This window comes from Spea bombifrons, chromosome 2 (assembly GCF_027358695.1).
Source record: "Spea bombifrons isolate aSpeBom1 chromosome 2, aSpeBom1.2.pri, whole genome shotgun sequence".
Lineage (NCBI taxonomy): Eukaryota > Metazoa > Chordata > Amphibia > Anura > Pelobatidae > Spea > Spea bombifrons.
Window position 1 is genome coordinate 70,750,144 of NC_071088.1, and position 11,414 is coordinate 70,761,557.

The following is an 11,414-nucleotide window of genomic DNA, read 5'->3' on the forward strand; positions in this document are numbered from 1 at the left end:
AGATTTACTTAGCTCTTTACAGTTTACGTTATAGCAAAGGCGAGATACAATAAGTAACATAGTCTACAGACCTTTTGATTGTGGTGCAATATGTATGAATACATTAGGAAAGGAGGTCCCTGCCCCATGGAGCTTACAATCTAGGTTGTTGATGCTGCAAAAATAAGTCTGTTTTGATTTGAGACCGAAAAGAAATTTCATGAAACTACCCCAATAAATAATTCACATTACCATACTTCCTCTTTATTTGAGGACACGTGAAAATGCGCACTGTGCAATGTTGTATTATTCCCTGGTAATGCTGCAGTATGCATTTTTCATAAGTAGTCGCTTTAAGGAGTTTATATTGCTGTCTGATAAACTGTAATATGATGCAATAATATGGATATTTATGGTATAAAGAAAAAATTACTTTACTGTAGGCACGTCATTGAGTAATCCAACGGTGCAGATTTTTTTTAATGTGATTGTTTTAAGGGGTATAAAGTAATCCTATTTGTCAATCCAAATGCTAACATGTGTTTAGACCTCAGATGCTAATAGCGGGCCTAAGATATACATTTTGGGTTGCAGAAATGCTGGAAACCACTCAAGACTGTGAATGTACTCATGCAACTATTCACTAATGAAACAGTCACATCAAGAGTAGATCTGTGGTGAAAAGGCGCACAACCATGTCATAAAAAGTTGTGCATCCAATATTTTTGGGGGGATTTTAGGCCATCAAAAAATCACCAAACAAAATTAACTCACATTCGAAATAGGGGTATTGCATCCATAACGCGCGTATGTATATGTGTGTTACAGAAGGAGATTGGGTTTAGTTGGTTTGGTCATGCGCTTGTGACACTTTTATACATGTCCCTGGTATGTTTAGGGCTACAAGAGCTTTTGTGGCAGCTGCTGCCTTTCAATTCCACAAGCTATCCCAGCTCATTTGATGAGAGGATTTTGTTGGCAGATCATTATTTATTGTCATTATTACTTAATAGGTGATTTTGAAATTTTATAGATTATCATTGGGACTGGCCCAGGGTCCCAGGGTGAATGACTGCCTCCCAAGATATCAGATTTTTTTTTTTCCCCAGACGGGGGAGAGTTTTTTTTACGTGCCTACTCCTCGCTCACGTTCCACCTTTTCGCTGCCCACTTTCCAGGCTCTCTGGTGGAGAGATAAACCCTTGCATGTGGATAGCCCCACTCATTAGGAAGTCACTGCCCCAGAAGAGCGAGAGCTCCAAGTCGCTTACCCTGGGATGTTCCTAGTTATGCATATAAAAGCTGAGCTTAATGGTAAAACAGGCTAGGTCAGATTTTGAGGAGAACAGTCAGTTTAAAGTTAAAGAGGAAGGGACGAGCTGATTTCATAGGAGGTCACATGGTATTGCTGAGGTGTGCCTTTAAGTCACACGCATGCCTTCTGGAAGACACATGCATGTGGAAAGCCGCCAGCCTCTAGGCCAAAGACATTAGGTGCACAAAGTGCTGCTAGCCAGGTAAAGGCCGACTGGAGCTTTGTTAATATGAAATGTCAGCATCGGTCTAGCCGGGGAGGATGCGTACCAAAGGCAGCATGAATGCTGCTTGCACGCTCTTCAGGTAAGTAGACCGGAGTGTCGCCTGCATGACATACCCTCCACAGTCTGGGCTAGATGACAGCCTGAATGTCGCTTGCACACTCCCTACACCCACCTCCTCCCTAACCTTAAAAAGGCTGTTTGAACCAATCAACAACAATCAACAACTTAATAAAAAGGGGAGATAATTTAATATATATGGGTATCCTTTTCTAGGGTGCCATTCTGTCTAGGACAAGCTCAGATCAACCACGTGTTTTAGCTCACCCATATTCTAGTTTTCCTTTCTAACTGTGATGACATCTTCAAAAAAAAGTGAATAAACGATAATAATTAAAACATAAAATATTGATTATTCAAACATACTTACATTAGATGTTCCAGTTGAAGTAAAAAAATAGAAGACTTCAAGATTGACAACAAGAACACAAAAAAATGGAACGCAAAAAATTGTGCTTAATATATATATATCTATATATATATAGTCTGCTTCTAATCTTTATAATTACTATAATACAATCATAATACTTGAATAACACATGTAAAGACAATCCTGGGGCACTACTCAATGTATGAAGTGGCTTCACTGTTACAGCCATTACAAAATGACCTAAACAATTTAATTACACATTAGCTAGATAATCTGTTAACACAATTCTGTAAGAAAAATATTTACAGTTCTTAGAAAATGTTGGCTTCAGAGAAAAACAGTAAACTATGGCTGCATTGTTACTTACCAGAAAGAGAGACATTCTTGGTCAATATAACTTATCCGCACATAGACTAGCATAATTAATACCACCCTATACTTACAGTGACTAGCAAAAGTATTCACCCCCCTTGGCATTTTTCTGATTTTGCTGCGTTACAACCTGGAATTAAAATGTATTTGTTGGGGGTTTGTATCACTTGATTTACAACACATGGCTACCACTTTGAGGATGCAAAATATTTTTAATTGTGAAACAAACAAGTAAAAACACAAAAAACTAGAAAACTTGAGCTTGCATAACTACTCACCCATTAAAGACAAGTTTTAAGCGCCATCCATCATTCCTTCAATCCTAACCAGTTTCCCAGTCCCCGCCGATGAAAAACACCACACCATGCTTCACTGGGGATGGTGTTCTTGTGGTGATGAGAGGTGTTAGTTTTGCGCCAGACTTACCGTTTTCCTTGATGGCCAAAAAGCTCTTTTTTAGTCTTATTTCGTCTGACCAGAGTCTCACGGCCACTCTTCCGTAAAGCCCAGCTCTGTGGAGCGTATGGCTTAAAGTTGTCCTATGGACAGATAATCCAATCTCCTTCCTTCCATTTCTTAATAATGTACTTAATGGTGCTCCATGGGATGTTCAAAGTTTCAGATTTTTTTTTATAACTCACCCCTGATCTGTACTTCTGCACAACTTTTTTTTCTGACCTGGAGAGCTCCTTGGTCTTCATGATGCCACTTGCCTGATGGTGCCCCTTGCTCAGTTGTGTTACAGACTCTGGGCCTTTCACAACATGTGTGGATATACTGAGATCATGTGACAGATCATGTGACACTTAGATTGCACACAGGTAGACTTTATTTAACTAATTATGTGACTTCTGAAGGTAACTGGTTGCACCAGATCTTATTTAGGGGCTTCCTAGCAAAAGGTGAATATAAATGCATGCACCACTTTTCCGTTTTTTTTTTTTTTTTTTTTTTACATTTTTTTGTTTTTTTTTAAAAAAAAACGTAAAAAAAAACAATTTACCAGTTTGTACTATTTTCTGTATGTCCATTACATGAAATCTAATTAAATATCCATTTTAATTCCAGGTTGTAATGCAGCAAATAGGAGAAATGCCAAGGGGGTGAATAACTGTATAGCCCTATTATAAAGGGAGGCTGGCTGTTACAGATCAGATCACTTAAGTACAGAAAAGGTAATTTTATGTAAAAAAAACTAAACCTAGTTAGAGCACAAGGAATCGGGCTAAAAATTGAGTCAGAATATGCAAGAGGCTAGGAATAGAGGGTGGATGTTAAAGGAAGTTCAGCCCAATTCTTTCTGTAACATTTCCAGGCTGGCCGGCACACTACAGTGTTGATCTAAGACTTTTTTGGAAACTTTTTTCCAGAAAGATGATTTCATAACCTATGACATAATGTCTGTTTGGAATAGCTCAGTCATTCTCATGCGCAGAATCTAAAAATAATACATTAAAGAAGAAAGTGTGCACAAGCTGAAGACACTGAGTCATAAAGTACCAATATAACTAGGGATGCCACATTTTGCCAAGCTGTTTCCTGGACATTCTTTGAAAGGAGTGTGGCTAGGGTGGGGTCATGTTGCCATGGGTGTTGGTTACCGGTAAAAGCTAAAATGTTAGGTTTAGAAGAGTGGAGAAAGAAGAAACAAGAAAGAAAAGAGAGAAAGTTTAAAAAAGGGGGGAAATAAGAGGGCAGAGAAAAGAAACAGAAAAAGAGATAGGAGACACGAGAGATTAGAGAAGTAGGATCGAAAAGAGAAAGTTGTGAGCAAAGAGACAAAAGAGAGAGGGATGGGAAATGAAGAAAGGAGAAAAATGAGAGCGGAATCTCAGACAGGAAGGAGAGAAGAGAGGAAGAAAGGAGATGGGGAGATCTTAAAATCTCCATCACATCCTAATCTCAATACTGTGATTTAACCTACTTATGTGTATCACATGTACATGTGACTTAATATTTCTGTTAACATGTTCTGTCAACATTTGAGGTTGAGATGTGGTTTAAACTTCTAATGTTCTCTTTCATTTTATACTTTTACACCAATAGAAGCTGAAGGTTTTTGCTTACATTGCTACTTTATTGCAGTGGAAATAAATGCTTCATAAAATCAGTTATAGCGGAGCAGAGGTGTTGCTCAGTTTCTAAAAGATCCTACTCTTATGACACTTATGAAAAAAAATGAATAACATTATTAAAGCTAACTCACCATCTAAAAATGGAGAGTTATTTGATCTAAATTAAATACTGTATTGGCCTGATTATAATCCAGGTTTAGCACAGGGATGCACAATCAGCATATATCTGTAGTTTTTGGATTTCAGATATCATTATTTATTTAGATTCAAGAATCATTGATGAGTGATAATAAAAATGGGAGAGTTGGCAGGAGAGTTGTGGTTTTGAACTCACTGTCACTGTTTGAAACACATAATTTGACAGCAGATATGTGCCATTTGGCTCATCTAGTCTGTTCATTTTTCCTTCCATGACTTAATGTATTAGCCTCCACCACTTCTAATGGGAGGCTGTTTCACTTATAAACCAAGAACAAATAAAGTCGCTTTTAAAAAGTCTATGATGTGGTGACATAAGTATTGTTGTCAATGTTTTTGCCAGTTGAACTCTTCCTGTATCCCATGTGTCTTTTGTTATGTTAACGAGGGCACGCCTCCAGTGATCTCACAATTAATTCAATATGCTTCTTGAATGCAAAATCTTAGTTCATTCTCTCTCTGCCCACCACCATCCTTCATGGATGAGGCAATCTGCGCTGTGCTGCGTTATGTTGGGCCTTTTGGTTGCAGGTTAGTCTTGGAAAGTGTTGCATTGCATGTTGGGCTGTCACTCTATTGTAGGTTACTGTGTTTTTGTTTTTGTTATTAAATATCTGTTAAAGTAGACAAACCTTTGTGATATATTTTTAACACCACATTTGATACCCCTTAGATTTTATTAAAAAGGGGCTGTTGTAATGCTGGAATCATCACCGCATGAAAGTTAACAAAAAACACAATATCAACTGCACAGTTTCATGATGATTGATTAAAAACACTGCATGCACAGTATACTGTTTATGTGCACAGAAATTGTGTAGACCTTTGCTGTATCCGCTGGCCAATGCTATGAATATGCTCATCATCGCTTTTTGCTATATCCTGCTAGAAATGTGATAACATGGAATAACAATACTCTGATTCTTCCACTGTTGAACTACTCGTATAATGTTACAAGTTTATGTATAAAAATGAATATAACATTTGACACAGAAAGTTGTATTGTGTTAAGAAGATTCTTGATGGAGAAGGATTTGGGAGTAACTGCAGATAATGAGCTTTGAAAAGTGAATGAGAGGAAATGCTAGTAGATAATATTATCTTTGAAACGGGGATGGAAAAGGAAGTATTTGCGTCCTTATAAATAATTTTGCAGGATTTACCTTGGACATCTAGTGTATGAAAACTATTCATACAAATATAAAAACAAATGATAAGTATACATTTTAATGGCTGCCTAGAACTTCCAGGGGCCCTGTTATAAAAACGTGAGCCCTGAGAAATGAAATACTTGGTATACATACTAAGCTTTTCAATTTAGATAATGCACCACTTTCTTCCACAAGCAGTTAATTTATGAATGCCCTTTAGCAGATAAGTAGCTGAGGTCCCGTTTGCCACTTATATTTACTCCGTCTTAATAGTGGGGTTATTTCTGGCAATACAAAATTGTCTTATGAGAGTTGTCTCATGCTAGACCTCATTATTATAATAAGGTCATAAATATATGGCAGGATAACAGTTATCGCAGAGTGACCCAAAATCTGGTAACTATTTCTCTGACAATGCTTTTAGAGCATATTTTTGAATGCTAGTTAATGATTCATCTCATGGTTAATTCATTAGGACAAGTTTCGGGAACCAAATATAGGCCCTAAGCTTCTTGAGTGCACGTGGACCCATTTTTAAATATCTTTCATACATCTTGAAATCCTATCTTGTTGCCATAGGATGGAACAATGAATTCTGCTCGCTACCATAAAATCCTGAAGGAGCACAGATTTAAGTCCACTGTAGAAACATCATTCTGTGGATGTGTTACTTGCTGTCCTGAAGGAGCACAGATTTAAGTCCACTGTAGAAACATCATTCTGTGGATGTGTTACTTGCTGTCCCATGGCACCCACCCTGTATGTTGAGATGTCACTTGGGTAGAAGCATTCCAAATTTACTTTTTATGGAGCATCTGCACTCTGTAAATTCCCATAAGTCCCAAGGTTATTGACTACTCAGGGAAAAGCCACTGGATCGCACTTTGTTCTATGTAGACTGTGGAAGAGACCAATCCGTTGAAGGACCACACAAAATGTAGATCCTGAGTTGAGAAAATATGAATGTCCACATGTTTGTTTGTAGAATAAAGTACTATACATCTTGGGTCCAAACACTAAAAATTCATTTTTTGTGATTGTACCAATAAATTCATCTATACCCAGCCACTTTAATGTATTTTATTTTTCTTTCTCAAGTTCCTGTAACCCTGAAAAATAAGACTTATTTCAATGATCTAATCATGTTTTTGTTTTAACAGGATTTTGGGAGGGACCATGTGCATGGTCCTTATCACTCATGAATGTGTAATTTCAGCTTCCTGGAATTTGGAACACTGGATTCTTGAAAGGAGGAAGTTCTGCGGAGTAGTGCCAGAAAGGAAGCTGAAAAGTGAGATAGAGTACATCAGATTAACTCTCTATTCACCCTATAATATCCTGACGTTAGTCCTGAGGATGCCAAAACTCATTCTATTGCTTCACATATGGACCTCTACTCTGAATACAGTGACCTTTTGTAGCAGTAGCCTTTTATATTTTTATGGGAATAACCCCTGCCTGTTTTTCTGTTACAGGACAGTTCAAAGGCGTACCTAGAGTATTTGGCATGGCGGATCCTATATTTAGCACCCCAATCAGCTGCTTACTCCTCCCATAACTCACATTTGCATTGTCACAGATTTTTACTCACACTCACATTTGCACAGACTTACACATCCATGCCAACACACAGTTACATATACACATTAACAGGGCCACGCTGAGGCGAGTGCAAGAAGTTCACAGCACTCAGGCGGCAGGGAATGAAGGAGAGAGAAGGACGCCGAGCGGTCACTCATGAAAACGTTTTCAGCAACTGCTTGGCGCACTTGTCTCCTCCACATCCCAAAGAATTGCACCACATGAATCCAATCAGCAGATGGGGATCTACCATGCAAGCATCACTAAAGATACATGGAAGGCACCACGGGGCAGTTGGCTAGTTTGCCAAATGGCTAGTGCAGGCCTGAATGTATTCCAAATCATTTAAGTAACTTATTGTTTATACCTAAGGAGATTGCGTGAGTTATCTCATGTATAGAAAAAAAGCTATCCAACACTACTGGGCCCTTTGTGAAAAAGTAACCGTCCCCATAGCCTTAGTTCCTAACTCAACCAATTAACCAAATTTAACTGAGGATGGGTTCAATTTCACTGGACACATCTACTGTCTGCCCTGTTGAATTTAAACATCAATTACATAGAACCTGTCTTGCAAAGCAAAGTAGGCTAAACATCATAAAAAGCAGATGATGATGCAGTAAAATTCCTGAACATATGATATAAAAAAGTAATTGACAATTGTCAGTCTGTAAAGCATTACAGATTTCTAGGGCTTTGGGAACACCATGAGAGTCATTATCTACAAATGGAGAACAATTGGAACAGTGGTAAACCTTCCCAGGAGGGGCTGGACTACCAACATTCCCCAGAAAGCGCATTGACGAGTCATGCAGTTGGTCACAAAAGAATCCACACTAACATGTAAAGAACTGCAGGCCTCACTTGCCCTAATTAAAGCCAGTGTCCATGGTTCCACAATAAGAAACAGGCTGTGCAAAAATGGCATCCATTGGAGAGTCGCAAGTCAAAAACCACTTCTTACCAAAAATAACACGAATGATTATCACATATTTGCCCTACATTTTTTTTTTATATTCTGTAAACTGATGAGTTAAAAGTGGAACATTTTGAAAGACAGTATTTCACAATAACACCATACCACCAATCAAGCACAATGATGGTAGTGTGATGTTCTGGGTTGCTTTGCTGCTTCAGGACCTGGGCGACTTGCCATAGGATGGAACAATGAATTCTGCTCGCTACCATAAAATCCTGAAGGAATATGTGTGGCCATCAGTTGGTGACCTAAAGCTCAAGTGCGGTTGGGTTATGCAGCAGGACAACGATCTGAAGCACACAAGCAATTCCACCTTTGAATGACTCAAAAGAAACAAAATTAAGGAGTGGCCTAGCCAAAGTCCTGACTTGAATCTGATTGAGTTGCTGTGGTGTGACCTTAAAAAGTCTTCTTTAGAAGAGTTTGTTGCTTTAGTGGCTGCTTACTCAGTAAGGGCAGATTTTAGTAGCTCCTGTTAGCTGTGAGTCACACCTTCGACTCTTCATTTTGAGATTGCATTGGGCCTCTGAGTTAAGGAGTTTCCCAGTTAAGTATCTATTTCTGCTTTATCAAGAACTATTTTACAGAGAACCGAAAAAGCTCCAGCTCCCATGTTATTCATTGTCTAGGGAGTGGCCCAGTGACATATGAGGCTATGCAGAATAGAAAAGAGGAAATTTATGTTGGAGGAAAAAAACAGTGTTCTGTGAATTAGCCATGGATAGGCAAATTGCTATAATGTGTTTAAACACAAGATTTATTGAGAGCTGTTCAGGCCAGAAACATCCATCTGGCAAATTAGGTAAGCACTTGGTGGGCCAGTACCCCGACTAGCCCCCTGAGAGGTTTTAGTAGAGTGACAAGTAATAAAGATAAGCTAGGTAGCAGCATTCACAATGGAGAGTTGAAGTGGTCAAAACAGGAGAAATTTAGATAAACCCTGTATTATTCCATAGGTTTCTATATACACAGGTATTTCCTCGTTATTGCATTTGTAAAAAAAAATAGAAATCATAGCACTTTTTTGTTTCTTGGAAAAATACAACTAATACTAAATACTGTTGGACAAATTGTTTATAAATTGAGATTACTCCAAGGGCGCAACCTAGAGTGCTCAATGAGGTAAAAAACAGAACCCTAGAACTAAAAGACTTGAAGGAATCATTGGAACTGGTCAATATCTCTATTCATGAGTCTACCTTATGAAGACACTGCGCGCCTAAAATTTGCTAAAGAGCACCTTGACACTCCACAACGGTGCTGGGAAAATGTTTTGTGGTCTGATAAAACTAAGGGTTTATGGCTCATAATACGCACCACTACATACCTATATGAAATCATCCCACTGGGTGAAGTACAGTGGAGAGATCATGATTTGGGGCTGCTTTGCTGTCTCAGGGTCTGGACAGCATGCCATCAAGCAGAAAACAAGGACATTCAAAAAGGGATCAAGAAAACAGTGGTACAGGGGCATAACTAGAAAACAACTTCAACAGCTGGTCAGTGGCTTCTTTGCCCCTTGCCCCCTTTCAACATACACTCAGGCACACACACTTACACATGTTCAGATTCATTCTAACACACACCACATCTCGCCCCTTATGCATTTATGCTCACATACATATACACAAGCACATATATCCCACCTGCCTCCAGCAGCTTCCTGTCTGGCTGCCCGCACATTGTTTGCTTGCTCACTTTGAGGGGTTAAATATACACTGCTCAAAATAATAAAGGGAACACTAAGATTACACATCCTAGATCTGAATGAATGAACTAATCGTATGACATACTTTCGTCTTTACATAGTTGAATGAGGGGTCTGAGGAGCTCATCTCAGTACCTTATGGCAGTCAGGCTACCTCTGGCAAGCACATGGAGGGTTGTGTGGCCCCCCCACACCATTACTAACCCGCTGCCAAACCAGTCATGCTGGAGGATGTTGCAGGCAGCAGAACGTTCTCCATGGCGTCTCCAGACTCTGTCACGTCTGTCACATGTGCTCAGTGTGAACCTGCTTTCATCTGTGAAGAGCACAGGGCGCCAGTGGCGAATATGCTAATCCTGGTGTTCTCTGGCAAATGCCAAACGCCCTGCACGGTGTTGGGCTGTAAGCACAACCCCCACCTGTGGATGTCGGGCCCTCATACCAACCTCATGGAGTCTGTATCAGACTGTTTGAGTGGACACATGCACATTTGTGGCCTGCTGGAAGTCATTTTGCAGGGCTCTGGCAGTGCTCCTCCTTGCACAAAGGCGGAGGTAGCGGTCCTGCTACTGGGTTGTTGCCCTCCTACGGCCTCCTCCACGTCTCCTGCTGTACTGGCCAGTCGCCTGGTAGCGTCTCCATGCTCTGGACACTACGCTGACAGACACAGCAAACCTTCTTGCCACAGTTCGCATTGATGTGCCATCCTGGATGAGCTGCACTACCTGAGCCACTTGTGTGGGTTGTAGACTCCGTCTCATGCTACCACTAGAGTGAAAGCACCGCCAGCATTCAAAAGTGACCAAAACATCAGCTAGGAAGCATAGGAACTGAGAAGTGGTCTGTGGTCACCACCTGCAGAACCACTTCTTTATTGGGGGGGTGTCTTGCTAATTGCCTACAATTTCCACCTGTTGTCTGTTAAATTTGCACAACAGCATGTGAAATCGATTGTCCATCAGTGTTGCTACCTGAGTGGACAGTGTGATTTCACAGAAGTGTGATAGACTTCGAGTTACATTGTGCTTAAGTGTTCCCTTTATTATTTTGAGCAGTGTACTACACTATTTTGTTTTTCCTTTACATGTGTTTGCGCCCCTGCTTTTAAAAGGGATTTGCAACTAAGCATTGGAGTAGTACTTGTTACGTAGCAGCATTCAGTTTAAAGGGTTAAGCTGTTGATTTGTGTATCACGTGGTGTGTTACAATTTGTTGGTTATGATTCCAAAAGGGTTCATTTACTTTTTCTTGCCATGGTATACACTCTCTCTGATCATGCATGTAGCTCACATACTCCGCCCCCACTCTTACATATTTAGCTGTACCTTTTGTTTTGTTTTTTAAATATTTGTACTGTTTTTTTACGTCTTTCCATGATTTCAAAGAACTTTGTTTTCAGTAAC